The sequence below is a fragment of the Palaemon carinicauda genome, chromosome 11 (genome assembly GCF_036898095.1).
Source record: "Palaemon carinicauda isolate YSFRI2023 chromosome 11, ASM3689809v2, whole genome shotgun sequence".
NCBI lineage: Eukaryota > Metazoa > Arthropoda > Malacostraca > Decapoda > Palaemonidae > Palaemon > Palaemon carinicauda.
In genome coordinates, this window is record NC_090735.1 from 4,094,660 (window position 1) to 4,121,109 (window position 26,450).

At 46.9% G+C, this 26,450-nt stretch overlaps 2 protein-coding genes across 6 annotated transcripts in view; one reads left to right on the top strand and one right to left on the bottom strand.

Annotated features, from left to right (window-relative positions):
- The window catches only part of LOC137649946 (calcium uniporter protein, mitochondrial-like), a 799,430-nt gene that overhangs the window by 543,168 nt on the left and 229,812 nt on the right, over nt 1–26,450 (top strand). The window lies entirely within an intron of this gene.
- LOC137649945 (uncharacterized) overlaps nt 1–26,450 on the bottom strand; it is a 402,495-nt gene that overhangs the window by 243,565 nt on the left and 132,480 nt on the right. The window lies entirely within an intron of this gene.

Here is a 26,450-nt window from a genome sequence, read left to right on the forward strand (position 1 = left end):
AGGGCCCCATCTTTTGGTGGGTAGTTCGTTTTTGGCGAGAAACGTCGGATCCGGGAAGAGGGTAAGGTCTCCTGAATCTAAACAGAATGTGACCCTCGTCCCTTGATAATGCCACTATTTCGCTGACTCGGGCTCCTGAGGCAAGAGCAAAAAGAAAAATAACTTTTTGAGTCAGATCCTTGAGAGGGCACGAATCATTGTCCAAGTTGGAAGCAAAATGGAGCACCTTGTCCAGGGACCAGGAGATCGGTTTTGGTGGGGGTGCTGGGCGTAGACGAGCGCATGCCTTCGGCAGTTTATTGAAGATGTCGCTGGACAGATCAATCTGGAAGGCATACATTAGTGGTCTAGTTAAGGCCGATTTGCAAGTAGAAATCGTGTTGGCTGCCAAGCCTTGTCCATGAAGGTGAATGAAGAAGGACATGCAAAAATCGATGGTGATTTCCGTAGGATTTTTTGCCTTGACGAATGAGACCCACTTTCTCCAGGATGATTCGTATTGCCGTCGTGTGGATTCGGTCTTGTATTCCTCGAGGAAGTCGAGACTCTTCTTCGATATCCCGAACCTTTTCTTCACGGCTAGGGAGAGAAAATCATGAGATGAAGGTCCCTGACTTTCAATGATGAAGCGAAGACAGTCGACTTCTGTACTTGCTGGGAGAGAACTGGGCCCGGGAGAGGGGTCAGCGTAGGTTGTAGCTCCAGGACTAGGGGGTACCAGTTGCTCCGAGGCCACTTGGGAGCCACTAGGGCTGCTGTTCCTTTGAAGGTTCTCAGTTTGGAGAGGACTTTCAGCAGAAGGTTGGTGGGAGGGAACAGGTAGATCTTGGACCACCTGTTCCAATCCAGTGACATGGCATTCACTGCTTCTGCCTTGGGGTCCTCGTACGGGGCCACATATCGAGGAAGTTGATTGTTGTCGCTCGTTGCGAAGAGATCGATCTGAAGTTCTGGGTGAGAGATGAAGGAGAATGATCTTGCGTCTAAAGACCATTCCGACTCTATCGGGCTTGTCCGAGATAGAGCGTCCGCCGTAGCGTTGCGGAATTCTTGTAGGTGAACTGCAGGCAGGTGCCATTTGTTCTTATTTGCCAGACGGAAGATTGTCAGAAGCACCTGATTTATCTGGGGTCTATCTTGAGCCTTGGCGATTGAGACATCGAACTACCACGGAGTTGTCTAGGGTTAGACGAATATGGATCGAGGGAGGCGGGGAGAGTTTCTTCAGAGTTAGAAGGACCGCCATGGCCTCCAAGATGTTGATGTGAAACGTCTTGAATAGGGGAGACCATGTGCCTTGAGCCTGTTTTTGGTGGGAGTGACCTCCCCAACCCTCCAGCGAGGCGTCCGTGTGGATGTTGAGTGATGGAGGTGGGTGTTGAAGAGGGATGGACCTTTTCAGGGCCTTTGCTTACGACCACGGCTTTAGGAGCAGCCGAAGTCTGTTTGGGAGCCGTCTCTTGAGGTCTCTTCGAGCGATGGATGCGGAACGTCTCCAGACTCCTGCGGTATCCTTTAGCTGTGCACGTAGCACTGGGTTTGTCACTGAGGCGAACTGTAGAGAGCCTAGAACTCGTTCCTGCTGACGTCTTGAGATCCGTTTGGATTTCAGCAGTCGCTTGACAGACCCTGCTATTTCCTTCCTTTTCTTCTGGGGAATGGAAAGGCGGTGTGACTGAAGGTTCCACTGGATTCCTAACCATTGGAACTTCTGAGCTGGAGAGAGGTGAGATTTCTTCGCGTTTATCTTGAATCCCAGGTGTTCTAGGAACTGGGTGACTTTGTTGCAGGATCTTAAACAATCCCCGGGCGATGGAGCCCAAGCTAGCCAGTCGTCGAGGTAGGCCATCACCTGGATGTCTCGGAGGCGAAGCTGTTGAACGATGGCGTCCGCCAGCTTTGTGAAGATCCGAGGGGCCACGTTGAGGCCGAAGGGCATGGCCCTGAAGGCGTAGCTTTTCCTTTGGAGTCGAAACCCTAGGTAGGAGGAAGCGTGGTGGTTCATTGGAACGTGCCAGTAGGCATCCGCCAGGTCTATGGAGACCGTGTAGGAACCTTGAGGCAGAAGGGTCCTTATCTGTTGAAGAGTCAGCATCTTGAACTTGTTGTTCGCTATGAACTTGTTGAGGGGGGATAAGTCTAAAATGACTCTGAGCTTGTCGGAGTCCTTCTTGGGGACGCAAAACAGTCTCCCTTGGAACCTGGTTGACTTTACCCTCCTTATCACCTTCTTGTTCAAGAGATCTAGGACATATTCTTCCAGAAGGGGGGTTGATTGTTGGAAGAATTGCTGGAAGGTTGGGGGTGGTTGAGTCCAACTCCAGCCTAGACCCTTCTTGACGATGCTGTGTGCCCAGGGATCGAAGGTCCAACGATCCTGGAATTGGCGGAGTCTTCCTCCCACCGGAAGCACTTCATTGCTTCTGGTGTCCCGAGGGTTTACTGCCTCGGCCGCTAGCTCCCCTTCCTCTTCTGCCTCTGGAGGGACGGCGAGATGCGTCTCTGCCTGCACCTCTGTTTGAGCCTCTACCTTTGGGACGAAAGGTAGTTGTCTGTTGCTCGAAAGCAGGGGTGAAAACCGGCGACTGTGACAAGACCGGTTGGGTGACCAGCTGAAAGGTCTGCTGTGGCTGAGCTGCCACTTGAGGAGTAGCGGGTCCCGGAAACTGCCGTCTCTGTTGACGTTGCTGGGGTTTCTGCTTGGAGGATTTCCTCTTAGGTTGAGGGCCGTTGTCCTGTGAGGATTTCCTCTTCTTCGACATGCCCCACTTGTGGAGAAGGTTCCTGTTCTCCGTGGCGGCCTTGTTGGTGATCTCTTTCACAAGGTCAGAGGGAAAGAGGTGCTTACCCCAGATGTTGGAGGAAATCAGCCTCCGGGGTTCGTGTCTCACTGTGGCACTGGAGAACACGAATTCACGACAGGCTCTACGAGCCTTCATGAAGCTGTACAGGTCTTTAACTACAGTCGCCAAATGCGTTTTGGCGAGCACCATGTAGTGATCGGGGACTCTAGTGTCACCGGCCATGACGTCGAGCTGTACCTGGAGGGACATGGATGCGGCGAGCCTTTCCTTCGTGTCATGTTCCCGACGAAGGAGATGGTCATTAAGTTTCGGGAGGTCTTCGTTAAACTGACGTCCAGCAACGTCAGGTTCTAGTTTCCCCACCACGAAAGTATGCTGGACATCTTTCCAGTGTCGAACATCGGGGGGAGTAACCAGGGAGAAGGGTCTGCACTTCTCCAGTGCAGGGCAAGGTTTCCCTTCTTCCACTGCCTTGTGTACCGCAGCGAAGGCCTTTTCCATGAAGGGGAGGATCGCATCATCTGGTGCGAAGTAGGTAGGGTGCTTCTTGCTCAGCGCCGGAAGCTTTGAGCAGGTAAAACCCCTACTTTTAACAGCATTGGCCAGCATAGACTGGGCCTTCGGGAGATCGAACACTATCACCTCCTTAGGTTCGGTCTCTTCTCTAGAGGCAGGTTCGGATTGAAGTCGGACGTAACAGTCCGGATAAGCCTCAAAACTCGGGAAGAATTCCACTTCTTCCAGGGCAACCGAGCCGACCTTCTCACTGACGAAGATCCTGCCCGTTGCGATAGGCATGTGTTCGGCATACCTCCAGGGGTTGGCGTGCGAACATGCCGGGAGGTCATTAACCGAAATCCTTTTCGGCTCCTTTGAACTTCCCATGGTCCTGATGTATTTGTGTGTCTCACGGAGTTTCTTGTCCATAAGAGCTTCGAGCATACGGAACATCTCCTGGGCGCTGGATGGGATGGGGTCCGGGGTGGCGGAGGTAGACGGGAGTGATACATCCGTCGGTGTAGGAGTTGGGGCAGGGGTGGAAGGTGGAGCGACCTCTTGCTCCGACTCGGTGTATTCCACTTGGTCTTCCTCATAGTCCAGTTCTTCGGCCATGAGGTTCCTCTCCGTGGTCTCCGACACCTCCGACATACGTTCCGCATTGTCGGTATTCAGGCGACACTCATGCATGGACTGGGCCATGACTACATCGGGTTCCACCATAATCTGGACGGTGGGGATCTGATCCTTGGGGACCACAGAGTCTGGGGATGCCTTCGGGAAAAGCAAGGACCTCAAGTCTTCAGTGGCAAGGTATGGTCCAGTGGCGTTCTTCTGGAAGCCACGCACCCATTTGCGTAGCTTCTCTCGAGAAGCGTCCCTAACCTCCGCTGAGGGAGGATTATTGAACGCCTCGACCAGGCGGTCCTTGCAGACTGTACAGTTCTGCGGGTCCCAAAACTTCAGATCGCCTTTCTTGTTGGCGCAAGGGGCGTGGGTCCTACATGCCGTGTGCCCGTAGAAGTGCGGGCGCTTCACTGCACAGAAGCCGTGATCGCACTTCACGTACTCCTCCTGTAAGAGAAAGAGAACATGAGTATGGGGCAGTCATAAGAATGACTTATGTTCTAAAGTTAAATATTAAAGGATTAATCTTTAACTTAATATTAAGTGGTATAAACAATGTGATGTTTTGAGAGTGGGCGGAAATGAAGGAGATAGACACATACTCCGTGTAACCCGCCCGGCTGGTTACCGTAACCTTATCCATAGGCAATTTGTTTGTGACCGAGGGCACAGGGCAGAATTCTTCATAGATTGCCAGGGAGGCAGGGGGAATTCTAGTAGGAATTGCCAAGGATATAAAACTGGGACTGAGGCCACTCAGACCATAGAATTGGGAACGTAGACGATCCCATAGGGTAACGGTTTCCAGCAACCAGCCGTGCTAAGATACACACAGCATGCTGGAAATTTGTGATATGCAAGAATACAGCATGGTTATTAATAGAACGGTAAGATAATACCTATCTATTTATGTAGTTAAACCATCTGGTTGCAATGTAGGGCTATCAGCATGAGATGATAGCTAGGAGAAGGGGTGCAAGTCGCCTTGACGCCTCCGGAAGGCTCCGGCAGACCGACGGCACGCCGGAGGCCGCTCAAGGAGAGATTCTGGCATTAGGGAAGACAAATACATAAGTCAGAAGTAATGCCAGGATGGCGGCCGCCGGCACAACGGAGGAACGCCGATGGGAGGCGGATCCGGCAGCCGAAGGTTGCCGGCTTGGTGACAGGGACAAGGAATGGCTATAGCAGAACCGGACTGCCAGCAGTGGATGCCGGCACTCCGGGGGCCGGACCGAGGGACAGACGACCGAAGCTATGAGGTATGAGGGAAGGCCATCGGCTGTACGCCGACGGGAGGCGGCAGTCCCCCGGCACACGGAGGACTGACGGCCCAGGGGGCAAGGAATGTGTCACCAAGGGTGGGAGGTGGGTATCACCGACAGGGGAGGCGGCAAGGGACCGGCACCAGGACAGTGAAAAAGACAGAAGGAGGGATGTAGGGGTACGGACACGGACCCCAAGACATCCCACCTGAATGGGTGTACCCATGATAGAGGCTAGCCCTATCACCCAGTGGCAGGGGACGCAGGCGGCCAGGAGCCAGGGTAGCCCAAGGGAGGGCTAGGGAACACCCAAGAGGGGGGAGAACCCCTGCGGACAAAACGCATCCAGTGGCTAACCCCATAGGACACTATGAAGGGTATATGTACCAGAGCGGACTGCACACAGGGACTCAAGGTAGCCCTATCACTTCACCCTAAGGAGGAGTTGTAGGACAGGGAACAGATGGGTATAGACTAACCTAAGTATAGGCTAGGCCATACAAGAGATAGGTGGGGAGGAGAGAAGAAGAAGGGTCTTCTATAGGAGAGGCTCTGTACCAAAGCGGCCACCAAGGAAGGGAGGACGCCCCCTGCCTGTCTGAGAACGGTGCATGGGTACCGTTTCAGCAAGGCACAGAACTAACTCCCCCAAAGCCTAACCTAGAAGCAGGGATGTTACACCCTGAACTAGGAAGGACGGAAGACGTATCGCATTGCAGGGAAGGTCAGGAAGCCTAGCCTCAGCAATAGAGGAAGGGCAGGCCGTTCCTCATTCTCGGACGCAGCCCTAAGGGGGGATCATTCCCTTAGGGAGGACAGAGAAGCGATAAGTACTCTGGTATGAGCTGATCCCCTTACGTGGTAGGGGGAGCAAGGCAACGCAGAGGGAATGCCCTAAGGCAGGGGGTGAAGGGAGCATATAGGGGTCCTACAATTAGGTTAGGTTAGAGAGGCACACTGTCAAACCTATCCCCTATATGGTCCCTGAAGGCGAAAACACTTGCATCACAGTAAACAGTATCATAAAATAATGCCACTATCTTCATAACTAAACCTAGGATCACTGAAATATATCATGCATGAACACTGATGATAGGCACTCTGGCCTAGGGGCTAGACTAGCGAACTGGTATGGGGTCAGTCGATGACCAATAAAAGAGCGTCAAAACACGATATATAAAGTTCCTAGCTATGAAGACTAAATAACTAATAGTATCGATTAGTTAATGAGGCCGGTAAACGCTGTTGAGGCTAGCTAAATAAGGCATGCAAAACAACAGCGACGCCATAAAATGGCGGGTCCGGTAGTAGCACAGCTCTGCCACAAAACCTAAAATATCTTGAAAAGTAAAAGTTACTTTACGGTCAGAGCTTATTTAAACAATACTGGAACCTTGTACTCAACTTTCCAGAAGAAGGCGAGGCCGAGGGTAGAGACATGGCTAAGATGCAAGTCGATAAGATACGCACAGGGAAAAATCCGTCTAGTAAGGCAAGCTACTAAGCAAAGGATGAGGACGGACGTGACGTCATTTAGCAATGGCGCCCATTTGTTTACGTCTCGAGTACCAAAAGTAGTCACGAACGAGATTAGCTGTGGAACGGCTCCCCAGCTATTCTCCGCCCCTACACATCGAAGTGTTAACTCTATGTGGGGTGCAGATAGCTATGTGGCGCGTTAATACATGCGTCCCCTGTTGATATACGATGTCTTAAAGGGAAACCTTTAGGATACTCGCTCCAGAAGTTAGAATTCCGTGATAACCTGTGGTTAAATTCTCTGGGAATATTTAGTAGTTATATACCCAAGGAAGCTATCAAAAAGGAACCTTCCATCAGGACGCCATGGCTTGAGCCCAAAAAACTATGTTTTCCATTTGATAAATAAAAATATTAAAGAAACTGAATCTAATGTATCATTAGTAGAGAACTTGCTTCCTAAACTTCAAAAACGGACTTTGAGCGAAGCGAAAAATCTATTTTTGGGTGAGATAGCCATGGCGTCCTGATGGAAGGTTCCTTTTTGGTAGCTTCCTTGGGTATATAACTACTAAGATATTCCCAGAGAATTTAACCACAGGTTATCACAGAATTCTAACTTCTGGAGCGAGTATCCTAAAGGTTTCCCCTTAAGACATCGTATATCAACAGGGGACGCATGTATTAACGCGCCACATAGCTATCTGCACCTCATACAGAGTTAACACTTCGATATGGAGGGACAGAGAATAGCTGGGGAGCTGTTCCACAGCTAATCCCTTCCGTGGCTACTTTTGGTACTCGAGACGTAAACAAACGGGCGCCACCGCTAGATGACGTCACGTCCGTCCTCATCCTGAAGTCAGTTGCTTGCCGATCACCATGATACAGCAGCGCAGGGTGGGACCTGACAAACTGAATGAAGTAGCAGGGAGGGTCCATCAGGACGCCATGGCTATCTCACCCAAAAATAGATTTTTCGCTTCGCTCAAAATCCGTTTTTTGGGCTCAAGCCATGGCGTCCTGATGGAAGAGTACCAGAGAATCAATGTATCGTGGTAGATTTTCCCCTTGTGGTGGAAGTGCCTAGGGCTTTGACAGGATAAGCATAGTAACCTCAATAAGAGAACCGATGGGAAGAAACTTCCTGCCCCCCCTGGCAGCGAAGTCCCAACGGACCATGCCGAAGATCAAAGTGGTCATCGAAGGGCTACTCACCTTGCTGGGAGAACATGAAGAACTCGGAGACAAGACTGAATGGTTGGTATTCATATAGAAACATTCACAAAGGCAGACAAGTGGGGGTTAGACACTGTATGTGAATAGAGTCGTCTGGTCTCTAAGGTATGATGTAAGTAAGTATTCGAGTAGGAATATTACATTGCAGAAGTGAGTATATGATAAGGGTTGAACCCTTAGTCATCTTCATCGACATAAAAGGAAGGGGATAATAAAACTATGACAGTCATGTATTTCATAGTATAAGTAGGAGCGGATTGAGACGCACAAGTAATAAAATAGAAATTTTATTTCACCATTGCAGAACATGTTAAGGAAATGCAATAAAATTGTAAAGGTTATTTACAATAAATTATAATGTACATAGTCATGAAAGACTTGCTCTTGAATCTGAAATGGAATTTCAAACTATTAGTAGGCACTCGTTCCAAAGGAACGTCAGTCTATTAAAATAAAACACATCATGCTCTAGGCATGCGGCACTCATGTGACGACTATGACATTTCACCTGGGAGAAGAACAGTCTATGAAAAAGCACTAAGTGTTTTTTAAAAGCACTACGTATCACGCGAGGGTCAACATAGGCACCCGAGGAGTTAGAGTCCCAAGTAATTCACTGTTCTATGCAGAGTTAGGTGCAGGTTTCATAACACTACCTGCGGCTACCACAATTGTTTGACTTCGTGCACTTGTTTCGCATAATGTTTGAAGAAAACACACGAGGATTTCCAGCCTGTGAAACTCTTAAGACTTTCGAAATCCATACTCTGAAAGAAATTCAGAGACGATGCAACTTTTCTAGGATCGTGACCGGCGGGTGAACAGTCAGGATCCGCTCTGCGAATGAAGTAGGTGATTTTCGCTCTTAGTTGTTACAGTGACAGGTCGCTGTCTGAAGTTTCTCCTTTTAGCAGTTGGCCTCCACCAAAGTCCGAAGTTCTATGAAGATAGACCTTGAGGCTCTCTACTGGACATAGAGAGGCATCTTCTTTCAGGGGGCATATTCTCCAAGGGCCCCATCTTTTGGTGGGTAATTCGTTTTTGGCGAGAAACGTCGGATCCGGGAAGAGGGTAAGGTCACCTGAATCTGTAAACAGGATGTGGCCCTCGTCCCTTGATAATGCCACTATTTCGCTGACTCGGGCTCCTGAAGCAAGAGCAAAGAGAAAGAAAACTTTCTGAGTCAGATCCTTGAGAGGACATGAATCATTGTCCAAGTTGGAGGTATACATTAGTGGTCTAGTCAAGGCCGATTTGCAAGGAGAAATCGTGTTGGCTGCCAAGCCCTGTCCGTGAAGGTGAATAAAGAAGGACATGCAAAAATCAATGGTGATTTCCGTAGGATTTTTGCCTTGACGAATGAGACCCATTTTCTCCAGGATGATTCGTACTGCCGTCGTGTGGATTCGGTCTTGTATTCCTCGGGGAAGTCTAGACTTTTCTTCAAAATCCCAAACCTTTTCTTCGCGGCTAGGGAGAGAAAATCATGAGATGAAGGTCCTTGATTTTCGATGATGAAGCGAAGACAGTCGACTTCTGTACTTGCTGGGAGAGTACTGGGCCCGGGAGAGGGATCAGCGTGGGCTGCAGCTCTAGGATCAGGGGGTACCAATTGCTCCGGGGCCACTTGGGAGCCACTAGGGCCGCTGTCCCTTTGAAGGTTCTCAGCTTTATAGAGGACTTTCAGCAGAAGGTTGGTGGGAGGGAACAGGTAGATCTTGGACCATCTGTTCCAGTCCAGTGACATGGCGACCACTGCCTCTGCCTTGGGGTCCTCGGACGGGGCTACATATCGAGGAAGTTGATTATTGTCGCTCGTTGCGAAGAGATCGGTCTGAAGTTCTGGGACTTGGTGAGAGATGAAGGAGAATGATCTTGCGTCTAGAGACCATTCCGACTCTATCCGACTTGTCCGGGATAGAGCGTCCGCCGTCACGTTGCGGGATCCTTGTAGGTGAACTGCAGACAGGTGCCATTTCTTCTTCTCTGCCAGACGGAAGATTGTCAGAAGCACCTGATTATCTGGGGCGATCTTGAGCCTTGGCGATTGAGACATCAAACTACCACCAAGTTGTCTAGGGATAGACGACTATGGATCGAGGGAGGCGGGGAGAGTTTCTTCAGTGTTAGAAGGACCGCCGTGGCCTCCAAGATGTTGATGTGAAACGTCTTGAATAGGGGAGACCATGTGCCTTGAGCCTATTTTTGGTGGGAGTGACCTCCCCAACTCTCCAGCGAAGCATCCGTGTGGATGTTGAGTGATGGAGGTGGGTGTTAAAGAGGAATGGACCTTTTCAGGGCCTTTGCTTCCGACTACGGCTTGAGGAACAGCCGAAGTCTGTTTGGGAGCCGTCTCTTGAGGTCTCTTCGAGCGATGGATGCGGAACGTCTCCAGACTCCCGCGGCATCCTTTAGCTGTGCACGTAGCACTGGGTTTGTCACTGAGGCGAACTGTAGAGAGCCTAGAACTCGTTCCTGCTGACGTCTTGACATCCATTTGGATTTCAGCAGTCGCTTGACAGACCCTGATATTTCCTTCCTTTTCTTCTGGGGGATGGAAAGGCGGTGTGACTGAAGGTTCCACTGGGTTCTTAGACATTGGAACCTTTGAGCTGGAGAGAGGCGAGATTTCTTCGCGTTTATCTTGAATCCCAGGTGTTCTAGGAACTGGGTGACTTTGTTGCAGGATTTTAAACAATCCTCGGGCGATGGAGCCCAAGCTAGCCAGTCGTCGAGGTAGGCCATCACCTGGACGTCTCGGAGGCGCAGCTGTTAAACAATGGCATCTGCCAGCTTTGTGAAGATCCGAGGGGCCACTTTGAGGCCGAAGGGCATGGCCCTGAAGGCGTAGCTTTTCCTTTTGGAGTCGAAATCCTAGGTAGGAGGAAGCGTGGTGGTTCATTGGAATGTACCAATAGGCATCTGCCAGGTCTATGGAGACTGTGTAGGAACCCTGAGGCAGAGGGGTCCTTATCTGATGAAGAGTCAGCATCTTGAACTTGTTCGCTATGAACTTGTTGAGGGGGGATAAGTCTAGAATGACTCTGAGCTTGTCTGAGTCCTTCTTGGGGACGTAAAACAGTCTCCCTTGGAACCTGGTTGACTTTACCCTCCTAATCACCTTCTTGTTCAAGAGATCCAGGACATATTCTTCCAGAAGGGGGGGGGGGAGATTGTTGGAAGAATTGCTGGAAGGTTGGGGGTGGTTGAGTCCAACTCCAGCCTAGACCCTTGTCGACGATGCTGTGTCCAGGGATCGAAGGTCCGACGATCCTGGAATTGGCGGAGTCTTCCTCCCACTGGAAGCACTTCATTGCTTCTGGTGTCCCGAGGGTGTACCTCGGCCGCTAGCTCCCTTTCCTCCTCTGCCTCTGGAGGGACGGCGAGATGCGTCTCTTGCCTGCACCTCTGCTTGAGCCTCAACCTTTGGGACGAAAGGTAGTCGTCTGTTGCTCAAAGGCAGGGGTGAAAACCGGTGATTGGGGCAAGACCGGTTGGGTGACCAGCTGAAAGGTCTGTTGTGGCTGAGCAGCCATTTGGGGAGTAGCGGGTCCCGGAAACTGCCGTCTCTGTTGACGTTGTTGGGGTTTCGGCTTGGAGGATCTCCTCTTAGGTTGAGGGCCGTTGTCCTAAGAGGATTTCCTTTTCTTCGACATGCCCCACTTGTGAAGAAGGTTCCTGTTCTCCGTGGAGGCCTTGTCGGGAATCTCTTTCACTAGACCAGAGGGAAAGAGGTGCTTACCCCAGATGTTGGAGGAAATCAGCCTCCGGGGTTCGTGTCTCACTGTGGCACTTGAGAACACGAATTCACGACAGGCTCTCCGAGCCTTCATGAAGCTGTGTAAGTCCTTGACTACAGTCGCCAGATGCGTCTTGGCGAGCACCATGTAGTGGTCGGGGACTCTAGTGTCACCGGCCATGACGTCAAGCTGGACCTGGAGGGACAGGGATGCGGCAAGTCTTTCTTTCGTATCTTGTTCCCGACGAAGGAGGTGGTTATTAAGTTTCGGGAGGTCTCCGTTAAACTGACATCTAGCAACGTCAGGATCTAGTTTTCCCACCACGAAGGTATGTTGGACCTCCTTCCAGTGTCGAGCATCGGGGGGAGTGACCAGGGAGAAGGGTCTGCACTCCTCCAGTGCAGGGAAAGGTTTCCCTTCTTCCACTGCCCTGTGTATCGCTGCGAAGGCCTTTTCCACGAAGGGGAGGATCGCATCATCAGGTGCGACGTAGGTAGGGTGCTTCTTGCTCAATGCCGGAAGCCTTGAGCAGGTAAAACCCCTACCTATAAGGGTGTTGGCCATCATAGCCTGGGCCTTCGGAAGATCGAACACTATCACCTCCTTAGGTTCGGTCTCTTCTTCAGAGGCAGGTTTGGATCGAAGCCGGACGTAACAGTCCGGGTAGGCCTCAAAACTTGGGAAGAATTCCACTTCTTCCAGGACAACCGAGCCGACCTTCTCACTGATGAAGATCCTGCCCGTTGCAATCGGCATATGCTCGGCATACCTCCAGGGGTTGGCGTGCGAGCATGCAGGGAGGTCCTTAACCGAATTCCTTTTCGGCTCCTTGGAACTTCCCATGGTCCTGATGTATTCGTGTGTCTCACCGAGTTTCTTGTCCATGATGGCTTCGAGCGTCCGAAACATCTCCTGGGCGTTGGTTGGGATGGGGTCCGGGGTGGCGGAGGTAGACGGGAGTGATACTTCCGTCGGTGTAGGAGTTGGGGTGGTGGTGGAAGGCGGAGCGACCTCTTGCTCCGACCCAGCGTAATCCACTTGGTCCTACTCATAGTCCAATTCCTCGGCCATGAGGTTCCTCTCCGTTGTCTCCGACACTTCCGACATACATTCCGCGTTGTCGGTATCCAGGCGACACTCGTGCATAGACTGAGCCATGACAACATCGGGTTCCACCGTGATCTGGACGGTGGGGATCTGATCCTTGGGGACCACAGAGTCTGGGGATGCCTTTGGGAACAGTAAGGCCCTCAAGTCTTCGGTAGCAAGGTACGGTCCAGTGGCGTTCTTCTGGAAGCCACGCACCCATTTGCGTAGCTTCTCTCGAGAAGCGTCCCTAACCTCCGCTGAGGGAGGGTTATTGAACGCCTCAACCAGGCGTTCCTGGTAGACCGTACAGTTCAGTGGGTCCCAGACTTCAGATCACCTTTTTTGTTTGCACAAGGGGCGTGAGTCCTACACGTCGTGTGCCCATAAAAGTGCGGGCGCTTCACTCCACAGAAGCCATGGTCGTACTTCACGTACTCCTCCTGTAAGAGAAAGAGGACATGAGTACGGGGGAGTCATAAGGATGACTTCTATTTTAAGGTTAAGTATTAAGTGATTAATCTTTAACCTAATATTCAGTGGTAGAAATACTGTGACGTTCAGAGAGTGGGCGGAAAAGAAGGAGATAGACACATCCTCCGTGTAACCCGCCCGGCCGGTTACCGTAACCTTATCCGTAGGCAATTTGTTGTGACCGAGGACACAGGGCAGAATTCCACATAGCATGCCGTGTAGGCAGTGGGAATTTCTAGAGGGATTGCCAAGGATATAGAACTGGGGCTGAGGCCACTCAGACCCAAGGATATGGAACGTAGAAGATTTCATAGGGTAACGGTTTCCGGCAACCGGCCGTGCTAAGATACACGCAACATGCTGGAAATCTGTGATATGCAAGAAGACAGCATGGTTACTAATGGAACGGTAAGGCAATACCTATCCATTATGTAATCAAACCATCTGGTTGCGATGTAGGGTTATCAACATCAGATGATAGCTAGTAGAAGGGGGTGCAAGTCGCCTTGACGCCTCCGGAAGGTTCCGGCAGACCTCCGGCACGCCGGAGGCCGCTCCAGCAGAGTTTCTGGCATTAAGGAAGACAATATAGAAGTCAAGAGTAATACCAGGGTGGCGGCCGCCGGCACAGTGGCAGCACGCCGGCGGGGAGCGGCGGCTCCGGCAGCCGGAGGTTGCCGGATTGGTGACAGGAACAAGGATGGTTATAGCAGAACCGGACTGCCGGCAGCGGATGCCGGGACTCCGGGGGCCGGCCGGCGGGCGGACGGCCAAGCTATGAGGGAGGGGGAGAGCCATCAGCTGGAAGCCGGCGGCAGGCGGCAGTCCCCCGGCACACGGAGGACTGGCGGCCATGGGGTATGGGGAGAGTCACCAAGGTAGGAGGTGGGTATCGCCGACAGTGGAGGCGGCAAGGGACCGGCACCCGGATAGTGAAAGAGACAGAGGGAGGGATGTAAGAAGTCCAGCCATGGATTCCCAGACATCCCCCCCTGAGAGGGTGTACCCATGATAGAGGCTGGCTCTATCACCCAGAAGCAGGGGCCGCAGAGGACCGGGAGCTAGGGTAGCCCAAGGGAGGGCTAGGGGACACCCAAAGAGGGGGAGACCCCTGTATACAGAACACATCCAGTGGCTAACCCCATAGGACACTATGAAGGGTATATGTACCAGAGCGGACTGCACACAGAAGCTCAAGGTAGCCCTATCACTCCACCCTAAGGAGGAGTTGTAGGACAGGGGACAGATGGGTATAGACAAACCTAAGTATAGGCTAGGCTATACAAGCGATAGGTGGGGAGGGGAGAAGAGAAGAGTCTTCCATGAAAGGGGTTCTGTACCAGGGCGGCCACTAAGGAAGGGAGGACACTCCCTAACCTAAGGTAAGGCAGCCTGACTGAAACGGTGCATGGGTACAGTTTCAGCAAGGAACAGAATTACCCTTCCAAAACCTAACCTAGAGCAGGGCTGAACGCCCTGAACTAGGAAGGATAGAAGACATATCGCTATCGCAGGACAGTCGTAGACTTAGTCCTAGCCATAGAGGAAGGGCTAGCCGTTCCTCACTCTCAGGCGCAACCCTAAGGGGGGTTCATTCCCTGAGGGAGGACTGAGAGGCGATAATATACTCTGGTAGGAGCTTGATCCCTTTACATGGTAAGGGAAGCAGGGCTACGCAGAGGGAATGCCAAGGGCAGGGGGATGAAGGAAGCATATAGGGGTCCTACATGTAGGTTAGGTTAGGAAGGTACACTAACTAACCTATCCCCTATATGGTCCCTGAAGGCGAAAACACTTGCATCACAGTCAATAGTATTGTAAAATAATGCCACTATCTTGATAACTTAGCCTAGGATCACTAATAAAATCATGCATGAACACTGATATATAGGCACTCTGGCCTGGGGGCTATAGTAGCCAACTGGTATGAGGTCAATCGATGACCGATAAAAAGCGTCAAAACACGATATAAAAGTTCCTAGCTATGAAGACTAAATAAACTAATGTTATCAATTAGTAAATGAGGCCGGAAGCGTTGTTGTGGCTAACTAAATAAGGCATGCAGAACAACAACGACGCCATAAAATGGCGTGTCCGGTAGAGGCACAGCTCTGCCACAAAACAACAATTATCTCGGAAAGTAATATTTACTTTACGGTCAGAGCTTAACTAAACAATACTGGAACCTTGTACTCAACTTTCCAGAAGAAGGCGAGGCCGAAGGTAGCGACATAATAAAGATGCAAAGCGATAAGTATAGCACAGGGAAAATCCGTCTAAGTAGGGCAAGCTACTGTACAAAGGATGGGGACGGACGTGGCGTCATCTAGCGGTGGCGCCCGTTTGTTTACGTCTCGAGTACCAAAAGTAGCCACGGAAGGGATTAGCTGTGGAACAGCTCCCCAGCTATTCTCTGTCCCTCCATATCGAAGTGTTAACTCTGTATGAGGTGCAGATAGCTATGTGGCGCGTTAATACATGCGTCCCCTGTTGATATACGATGTCTTAAGGGGAAACCTTTAGGATACTCGCTCCAGAAGTTAGAATTCTGTGATAACCTGTGGTTAAATTCTCTGGGAATATCTTAGTAGTTATATACCCAAGGAAGCTACCAAAAAGGAACCTTCCATCAGGACGCCATGGCTTGAGCCCAAAAACAACATTTAGATAAAATCCATGGCGGGAAGTTTCTGTAATCTTCTTATCAAAGAAAAATGTCTCAGTACCAGAGAACATGCTATGTATCTAACACTTTTCTTTATCTATATGTCGATGAGAATCAGCATTATGACATAATATGAGGCACATAAAATCCAAACAATGTTCAACAATACCATAAAAACCCTTGGCTATTTGCTTACGACTAGCTGTACTCACCTACATTCGTAATTACAAGAAGTTGGCTGATAATCTGCAATTTCAATCATCTCATTAGTTATGTCCTTTTGTATCACTATTTTCATTTTTAACACATCCATTACCTTAGTGAATTTTCAGTCTTTCACTGCGTCTATTATCAAATATATCCTTAAACTTAATTCTCATGTTTTTAGTCTGTTATTTTACTACCATGTCTCTTCCTTTAGTAGACCTATTTTTCTATTTTGTAATGGAATAAATGAGTGTAGTATAATGCTGTTTGGAAACTGACAGAAATAGATCCCTATCACTAAAAGGTTGGCCATTTACAAGGTTGTTATTATTGTAGATTGCCTGACCTTTCCGGCCAGAGAGGGGCTCTTACTTTTCTGCAACCCATAATAGTTACAAGGTAAAGGTATAGACTTAACAGTTCCTCTTTTACTTAAACCAGATGTCTCTGTCACTCACTGTCCAAAGAGAAAGGCAATCCCTTTGGCTGATGTGTTTGACAATAAGCAGAGTAATGAGAAATTCTATTATCCTCAATCCTGTTTTCTTGAGGCTATCCTAACTAGTTTAGCTTTTTGGTGTCATGAAATTAAAACTCTTTTTATAGAAATTGATACTTATGGAGTAGACCCAGATGGCATTTTTCCTTTGTATTTTATAAAGACAGCTGATTTCTTAGCTCATAAGTTGTCTGTTATCTTCAAAAAGTCAGCAAGAGGAGAGAGGAGATTCCTTTTGCACTTGTTACAGAATTGGTAATTTTACTCCATTACGTAAATGTGTTTGTGATAGCTCTAGCCCTACTGATTACCACCCAATTTCTATAACTCCTATATCATATTGTTTTGGAGTGTCTTTAATAGACGGCATTGCCATTTTGTCAGCTGATTTCAAGTTTTAGCAGACACTTTTAAAGCTTCATACCATTTTCCAGTATTTAGTTGATTATTAAATCTTCATATTTCCTAAGACATTATTAGAAATACTTGGTATCGTTACTAAATGTTTCAATAACAGGATTACTAGTACTGTATCATTCGGTAACGTATCGAAAGGAAATCACTCTATTTGCCAGCTCGCCTTCTGTCAAAAATATGACGTCACCAGACATATGACATGAATTTGACAAAGAATAACTTGCAAAATGTGTAAAAACCCTTTTCTGTGTTTCTTGCAAGAAATAAAAGAAAATACTAGCTTACCAAAAGCTATGGTAAGCAGCTCCTCTAGGAGAAGGACACTCCAAATTCAAACCATTGTTCTCTAGTCTTGGGTAGTGCCATAGCCTCTGTACCATGGTCTTTCACTGTCTTGGATTAGAGTTCTCTTGCTTGAGGGTACACTTGGGCATACTATTCTATCTTATTTCTCTTCCTCTTGTTTTGTTCAAGTTTATATATTTTAAATAGGAGATATTTATTTTAATGTTATTTTTCTTAAGGGATTTTGACGAAGGAAAAATCTATTTCTGGGGAGAGACCTGTGACGCCCGGCGAAAAAGTCCTTCTTTGTACTTTTTCTGATATAAATCTTCCAAATATACCAGAGAAAATTAAAAGCATGGAATGCAGAGGTTACAACCCTCGCGCGAGCACCTTGTTGGTGTCGTATATCTAAAAAAGGGCGTTTGTAAAACACTATTCACAGGCTGTCTTCCATTTAGATAATCCCTTCATCAAAGGGGGAGGGCCGTGACAGGCCCTAGAGAATACAGTTGGGATACCCTACCGACACCTACCACTCGCGCTCACCAGGTCATCCTTCTGCAAGAACATATGGCTTGGCAAGGAAAAGGGTGGGTCCGTACAAAAATAATGGGGAAGGGTTTCGCCGGGCGTCACAGGTCTCTCCCCAGAAATAGATTTTTCCTTCGTCAAAATCCCTTTTCTGGGTCGACCTGTGACGTCCGGCGAAAAGGTACCAGAGAATGCCTTCCAAGCCCAATAAATTAATAACATAATGAGGAGAATACAATCACCATGTACGACAAAACTATGATATAATAAAGTAATCGTCCAATTACCAACCAGCCAAATGACATAGGGAACGTAAGGTTAAATAATAATGACGACAAGGAACCAACTGAGTGTCGAATCGCAAAAGGCATCAAACCTTACATGTCTAAGTATATCTAAACATTAAAGGAACGGTAACTACAATAACAGTTAAACCATAGGAATTAAACATGGCAAATATCATAGGGCTAACGAACTACCAAGGAGAGCGGCGACGTGGTGTGAGTGGCGGGTAGGAGGGAGAAGAGAAGAGATGGAAGAAAGGAAGAAGAGGAGATTAATGGGGAGAGATAAGGCTCCCCTCTGCCATCGTCGGGTATTTAAGGGCCTGTAAGATCTTTAGATATTGGCGTTTGACAACCATAGGGGATTTCCAACCCGTATATTTTTTAAAATCATCAAAGTCCCTGTTCTGGAAGTCATTGTTGGAGGCATCTACTGTCCGTATATCATGAGCCTGGGGAAATGATTCCGGATTAGTATGTTTAATGAAGTAGAGGATTTGTTGCCTGATACCGTGAATGGAAATAGTACCTCCTTGTTCCCTGATAACCAAGGGGCCAGACGAGCGGGTGGCAGTTCTAGCTAAAAAGGGGCTTGAGAGTGTGACTGTACACGGAGAAAAATCCTGGGGATGAAGAATAATCTTCCGAGAGGAGCACCTATTTTGCGGATCCTCATTTTTTAGCTAGGGAAGCTTTGTCTGGAAAAGGAGTACTTCGGCTGAAGGGAGGAAATCTATGTTTTCCGGGTTTCGTGAGAGCTGCTAGTTTTGATGTTCCATCACCTGAGGCCATAGCCGTTAGAAATAAAGTCTTCCTAAGAAGAGTGATATAAGAGCAGGATTCATTGTCCGTGTCCATCGCAAGTTTGAGAACACCGTTCAGAGACCAAGAGTCCTTTTATGGCCGAACCGAAGGTCGAAGCCTAGCACATGTTTTTGGGGTTGATGAGAAATAGGAATCAGCTAGGTTAATGTTGAACCCAACAAGGTAGATCTTCTTCAAAGCTGACTTGATGGTGGTTAAAGTGCTAACTGTTAGGCCTTTGTCAAATAGGAACCTCAAGAAAGAGATGGCTAAATGCGGGGACATACGAGTATGGTCTGCACTCTTAGGGGACCTACTAGTTGTTAACGGCCGAATCATATTGGCGAATTGTCGAGTCCCTTTTTTGTCCCATTCGATGAAGAAATCGTTTCCGGTTCAATGTTCGCATCTCTACGAGCTGCCAACTTCCTGTAGTCCACAAAGTTAGAGTTTTGGCTATCCTTGAGTAATCTGACACAGTGAGTTTGGATACTCGGGTTAGTTTGAGGAACGGGATCCGGATGGGACTGAGTTTCAACTCGAGGAGGAGAGGAAACCAACTGTTCTTGGCCAGTGAGGTGGTACTAAAGCCACTGCGCCCCGGAAGGAGCGTAGTTTGTGTAAAAGTTTTTAGAAGATTCCCTGGGGGAGATAGGGAAATCTTCTTCTAATGGTTCCAATCCCGGGGTAATGCGTCCATGGCATAAGCCCGAGGGTCCAGGGTTGGGGTCACATAACAAGGAAGTTAGTGATTCATCTGAGTTGCGAATAGATCTACCTGGAGGCCTGGAACGAGCCTGAGTATCCACCGGAATGAAATTATGTCTAGAGACCATTCTGACTCCAGTGGATCCGTCCTGGATAGTGAGTCCGCTCTCACATTCTGGCCTCCCGCTAGGTGAGGTGCTGACAGGAACCAGTTCTCTTCTGTTGCCCAGTCGAAGATAGTGACCAGGATCTGATTCAGGTTGGGTGACTTGGATCCTCCCCTGTTGACGTAGTGTACTGCGTCTGTGCTGTCTGACACTACTCTGATGTGGGTCGACCTCGGAGGAGAGTCTCTCTTCAGGGTCAAGAACACTGCCATGGCTTTGAGAACAATGATATGGGACTGTTTCATGGAGAGTGACCAAGAACCTGAAACATCTGATGTTCGGAGTAATCCCCCCCATCCACTTAGAGACGCGGCTGTATGGAATGTCACTTGTGGAGGTGGGAATTGTAGAGGAACCGATTTGGAGAGGTCCTTCGGTTCGGACCATGGGCGTAGTCTCATTTTCAAGACACAGGGGACCTTCGAGACCATGTCTCTTATAGGTACTGTAGCTCTCTTTCTCCAAACTCGATTGATGTCTTTGAGTTTGGCTTTTATTAGATCTGTTACTGAAGTGAATTGGAAAAGTCCGAGGATACTTTCTAAGGCTCTTCAGACACCTGTTTGTGTTTGAGAAAATTTTTTGATCTTGGAAACTATTCCTCTTACCTTTTGGAAGGGAGAGACAACTTGTGCTTCGAAAGGTCCCACTGAATGGCTAACCATTCTAAGCGGACTGATGGTTGCAGGCGAGATTTTTTGGAGATTGACCCGAAATCACAGGTTGTCGAGAAATTGAAATAATTCCTTCGTAGCTCGGTTGCCTTCTATGACCGGCCGGGCCCAAATGAGCCAACCGGCCAGATAAGCAATGATCTGTATCTCTTGGTTCCTGAGTTGTTCTAACACTCTCTCTCCCAGTTTTGTGAATATCCTGGGATCAATGTTGAGGCCAAAGGGCATGTCTTGAACACAAAGGCTTTCCTGCTTAGGCGGAAACCCAGATAAGAAGAGAAGTTTCGAGCTAAAGGCGCAAGATAATAGTCGTCGGTAAGATCAACAGAGGTGGTGACGGTCCTACGGGGAAGTAAGGTCCGTACCTAGGGATAGTCAACATCCGGAACTTGTCGCAGAGAATGTAAGAGTTTAGCTTGACAAGTCCAGGTCCACTCTCAATGCCGCCAAGCCTTTTCGGAATTGTGAACAGGTGGCTTTGGAACTTCAGTGATCGATCCCGTTTCATTGCTTCTTCTTGAGTAACCCTGTGGTGTACTCTTCCAGGATGGGAGTGGATTTCTGGGAGAAGGTCACTGGTGGAGGAGGAGGACCTTGTGGCCATTTTCACCTCAAACCTTTAGAGATTATGCTATGAGCCCACAGACCGAAGGTCCAATGGTCTTAAAAGTGGTAAAGTCTACCCCCTACCGGGACCACCGCATTGTGAGGGGGTGAATCTAGGTACTTTCCTTCTCCGAGCCCCCTTTTTTCTAGGTCCGTCTCGATGGCGAGACTGTCTTCTACTCCTGTAGCTTCCTCTCTGGTGTCCACGAGAGGAGCCTGAGGGTTCGGATCTAGGGCTGTATGCAGGTAAAACATCCCAACGGGGTTGGGCTGTGTACCTGGTGAATCAGTGAGGTAGACCACCTGATGAGGGGGATTTGGATGCATAGACGTCGAATCAGAGGGAGGCTGTGATGACGAGTGGGTAACCGACTATCGATTCCTGTCTGATAGAGGCCTCAGACAGAACGTATTTCCCACAACTAACCCGATCAGACCATCAAACGTGTAGGTCGAATTGGAAGGGCAGATCTTGGAATTATCGTACCCCCCAGACTGACAACATCCTGGTCCAGACAGATCGGGCCTGCCCTTTAAGAAATAATACTGTTACCTTCGGTACCTTGTCTAACCTAACCAAGGCAATCTCTTTCAATCGAACGAATCCGTTGAACGGGAATTCTAGTACCTGGGAGTAAATTCTAGGTCCCCCAGAGGGAGGACGTCTATGCCATCCAGATTTATGGTACCATCTATATATGGAACATGTAAGGCAAATCTCTATGCGTTGTTTTTATCGAAGGAGGTTACTTCGATATGCCTAGGGCTGTAGGGGGAAACTTCTGAGTTCCTGAACGGATCCGACTCACTACCATACTTTTGAGCTCCGTCATAGCCCCTTGGTTTTCCCTAGAATGTGTTGCTTTTAGCAGTCACGGTTTATGCAGGGTAACATGAACATCAGGATCCATTAAGGGTCCTAGGTCGGTGACATAGGTAATTGCAAAGCTGAAGGCTCAAAATTCATCCCCACCTACCTGCCCGTCCATGGGGTCGTCGTCCAACCTTAGAGAGGACACTCTGAGGAGATAGGGACCTCTAGATGGAGCATTTCTTCCCAACCTTGATAACCAAGGGCGGAGAGCCTCTCTTGCAGGCCAGAGAGATTCATCATCATCCTGACGGGAACCATGTAGGCGAACCTTCTGTAAAAGAAAGGGGACATAAGTCTGGATGTTCCTTGAACTTTGGTTAGTGATCCTATTCACAGGCTGGGATCAGCTGTATAACTCATAAAAATCAATTTTAAAGAAAAATCATTTAATGTACTATCTTTTGGGGTATAGTTCGACACTTGTATTCATGAAATGTGACACTGTTGGCGCATCCGCCACAGGTTGGCCACCCCTGACTCAGACGTTCAGAACCGGGTCTAACATTATTTACTGGCTATTAGTATTCTATTGATTCATCTGTTCACTGACCAGAGTTTCAAGGAACAGTAGATAGCCTCTCATGGCATGGTTAGTCTCGACCCGGCCCTTCATCAGAAGGGGCCAACGTTTGGTTCCCAGTACTGAGTGGAAACTTATTTCTATTTGAACACTATGTTGTATGGATATTTGTTCATATTTAGGCATAGTTAGAATTGAATATGCATAAATATAGGCATAATCAATTTATTTCTATTTGAACACGATGTTGTATGAATATTTATTCATATTTAGGTATAGTTAGAATTGAATATGCACAAATATAAGCACAATCAATTTATTTCTATTTGAACACTATGTTGTATGGATATTTATTCATATTTAGGCATAGTTAGAATTGAAAATGCATAAATATAGGCATAATCAATTTATTTCTATTTGAACACGATGTTGTATGGATATTTATCCATATTTATACCTAGTTAGAATTAAATATATGCATAAATATAGGCATAGTTATGTTCATATATTTTTATTTGGACTTTCAAGAATAACTAATGAATATTACCAACGCAAATTCAAAGTGTCATTAAAGTAAGTACAGTTTACTTTGTATTCATGTTAAATCCTTTCCTTTACAGCAAAAACAAGAGATTGGCCACCCGTGGTCTGAGTGATCTCTGTCTGTACCGGAGCTACGGTAACAATCCCCGGTACAAAGGTCCATCATAGTGACAACGTGAACACCAGAGGAAAACTAATATTAACCTCAATGCTGATCGCCTGTACGATATCCAGTTAAGCCGGAGATTCGATGAAAAGGATCGTAATAACGATATTGTGATTATTCATGAAAAAGGGGTTCATACCCTGATTCTGATCGTCTGATTGATCTCTGTTTGTAACGGAGAACTAGTGACAAAGGTCCGTCATCGTGAAAACGTGATCCTCAGCGGTACGATAACATTCTCTAATACTGAATGTTTGTGTTATCTCCAGTGAAGCCGGAGATTCGAAGAAAAAGGGACCGTAATAATGAAACTGTGAAGTCTTCATCGGTATCACATTGTTAACTCCGGTTCTGGCCGTCTGCTTGATCTCTGTTTGTACCGGAGATCCGGTAGCAAAGGCCCGTCACCGTGATATCGTGACCGTTCCCGGTACGATAACATTAACCTCAATGAATGATTGTGTTATCTCCCGTGAAGCCGGCCGTAACGGTGTAATTATGATCAAACATGACAAAGGTTCGTGTGTAAAAGGCTTCAGCCGGAGTCCGAGTGCCGGATTTCACCGTTGCACTCCAAAAATCTGCTCCTGAACGTTAACTAGTTCTCACCCAATGAGTATCCATATAGCGGAGCATAACTCAAGGCGGAGCTAAGCATAACTCACGGAGCTAAGGGTGTCGGTATAAAACGACCCCAATTAATGACTCATACACTAACGTACCTATTAATAGTGTTAGCTATATTAACAGTAACCACATCAATAAAAACGTTTATAATATTAAACGTACTATCATCATCTCTGATACTAAGAGGAGGCCTGAATAACTCGTGATCGTATAAAAACGGAGAACGGGAAATTCACCTCTCTTACTCGAGCTAACAAAGAAAACGAGAAAAGGGATAACTCATATCTGTAGAACAGGGAACGAGCAGTCTCTGTTTTCGCTCTCAAGGTTACATAATAAAAAAAACTAACATCACACCATAAAACAAGAACATTAATAAAATTGATTGCTTTTCTTAGTAATAACCAAGAACGAAGAATAACGACAACGTAACAAATAAACATGGATATAGTCTAAATCGAAGCCTCTGAGGCGAGTACAAACTAACAGACTAAATCGCTAAACTTTAATTCGCTATTCTTTAAATCGCTATTCTTCGTAGGTCCAAATTGGACTTGCAAGCAAATAAATACCATAGTAAAAATTAATGATAACACTAAAAGGCCATAAAACGTAAGTGATATAACCTAGATGACAGAGTACCAGATGGGCAAAATTAACTAGAATATTTACCGAAGCGAACATAACACAAAATGGCTGCCGATACCTCGGCCGGACAATCGCTTCCAAAACTAAAAACCACCATATTGGAAACAGAACAAATGCCCGGTACTGTCAAAAGCTGCCAAAACAAACTATGGTACTTAACATTGGTAAGGGTGAAGTATCAACGTCAGTCATGTTGAATTAACGACAATCACTTCAAAAAACACTGGGCAAAACACTTATCAACTTAGCGGGCAAGTCCAAAACAGAAGGATGACCTGGTGAGCGCGAGTGGTAGGTGTCGGTAGGGTATCCCAACTGTATTCTCTAGGGCCTGTCACGGCCCTCCCCCTTTGATGAAGGGATTATCTAAATGGAAGACAGCCTGTGAATAGTGTTTTACAAACGCCCTTTTTTAGATATACGACACCAACAAGGTGCTCGCGCGAGGGTTGTAACCTCTGCATTCCATGCTTTTAATTTTCTCTGGTATATTTGGAAGATTTATATCAGAAAAAGTACAAAGAAGGACTTTTTCGCCGGACGTCACAGGTCGACCCAGAAAAAATATTTTATATTTCCTTTTTTCCTTTCCTCACTGGGCTATTTTCCCTGTTGGAGCCCTTGGGCTTATAGCCTCCTGCTTTTCCAACTAGGGTTGTAGCTTAGCAAGTAATAATAATAATAATAATAATAATAATAATAATAATAATAATAATAATAATAATAACCAAGAAAATGTACAGTATATAATTTTTATAATGTAAAAGAAAATATATTTCTAAATTAATATTTGTCCTATTATTGTATGTTAATTTTATTAGATAAATATCAATCTACTATCTGAGATGAAACACATGAAATAAAACTAGTTTAAAATATGAGATTTTGTCCTAAGTGTACAGTCAAATTTACGCTAAGTAATATTTATAACAACCGATACAGACCTCGAAGTCTTGAAATTGTTATTTAATATTTCAATAATGGGAGTATTACAGTAGTATTAATCGATTTGGCTGCTTGCTTTCTACCCGGAATATGCAGTCTCCAGATGTATGATGTGAACTGGAAAGACATTAGGATTTTTCTTAATTTGTTTTTTATGTAAAAATGGATATTGTAAATTATCAATAAAGTAAAATACTAACTTACCAAGAGACATTACCATGTAATTAATTTTTATGAAAGAGAATATATTACAATATTTCTAAGGAAATATTTGTCCTATTAGTGTAATATTTCCAACAAACTTATCCCAGTAGCAAAAGTGACCATAAAGTCGAAGTTGTGAGTCACATAGTTCGTAAGCAGACGGCTACTTGTATTCAAGTTAATAATGTTCTTGAAGTGATTGGTCTCTCAAAGATACTTTGCGTACAGTATCCTTCAACAATTCAACGTGAATGATTATTGAGGGTTTATCGTTACTTAGGCACACCGGCAATGACTGGAATGATGGTTTTTTTTCTGGGATATTGTGAATACCATCACTTATAGCAGATAACTTTCAGCTACCAAGCTGCTTTGCACATTGATACACTTGATCTAGAGCAAGGGAGACGAACATTTCTTTGGTAATCATGTTGTATTAGATTCCCTGTTCTAGCCTTTCACAGTTAAGTCCTGAAGACCACAATAACATTTTAACCACAAAAAGACCTTGGGCTGGAAAGGAAGGTCCTTGGAGACCACATAACATTTTAATCACAAAAAGATCTTGGGCTACTATTTCACCTTGTGGCAAAGATGCCCTGAACAGAAAGTTATTGAATGATTTTTCAAGGTCATTTGCACTGGAGTGAAATGGGCTGGGAATTTGTTGTATTTAGTCATGAGCTTCCTTTCGTGTCATTTGAATGGCCGACAAGACGGTATGGAGACCTCAAGGATCAAACAGCCTCATATGAAAGTATACTGTAAAGATTTTAAAACATTCTGCTCCTGTGATAGTTTGAGGAAGCTTTAAAGTGTAAAGGAGTACTGGTGGTTTACATTTTCTTCCAAAGAATACAA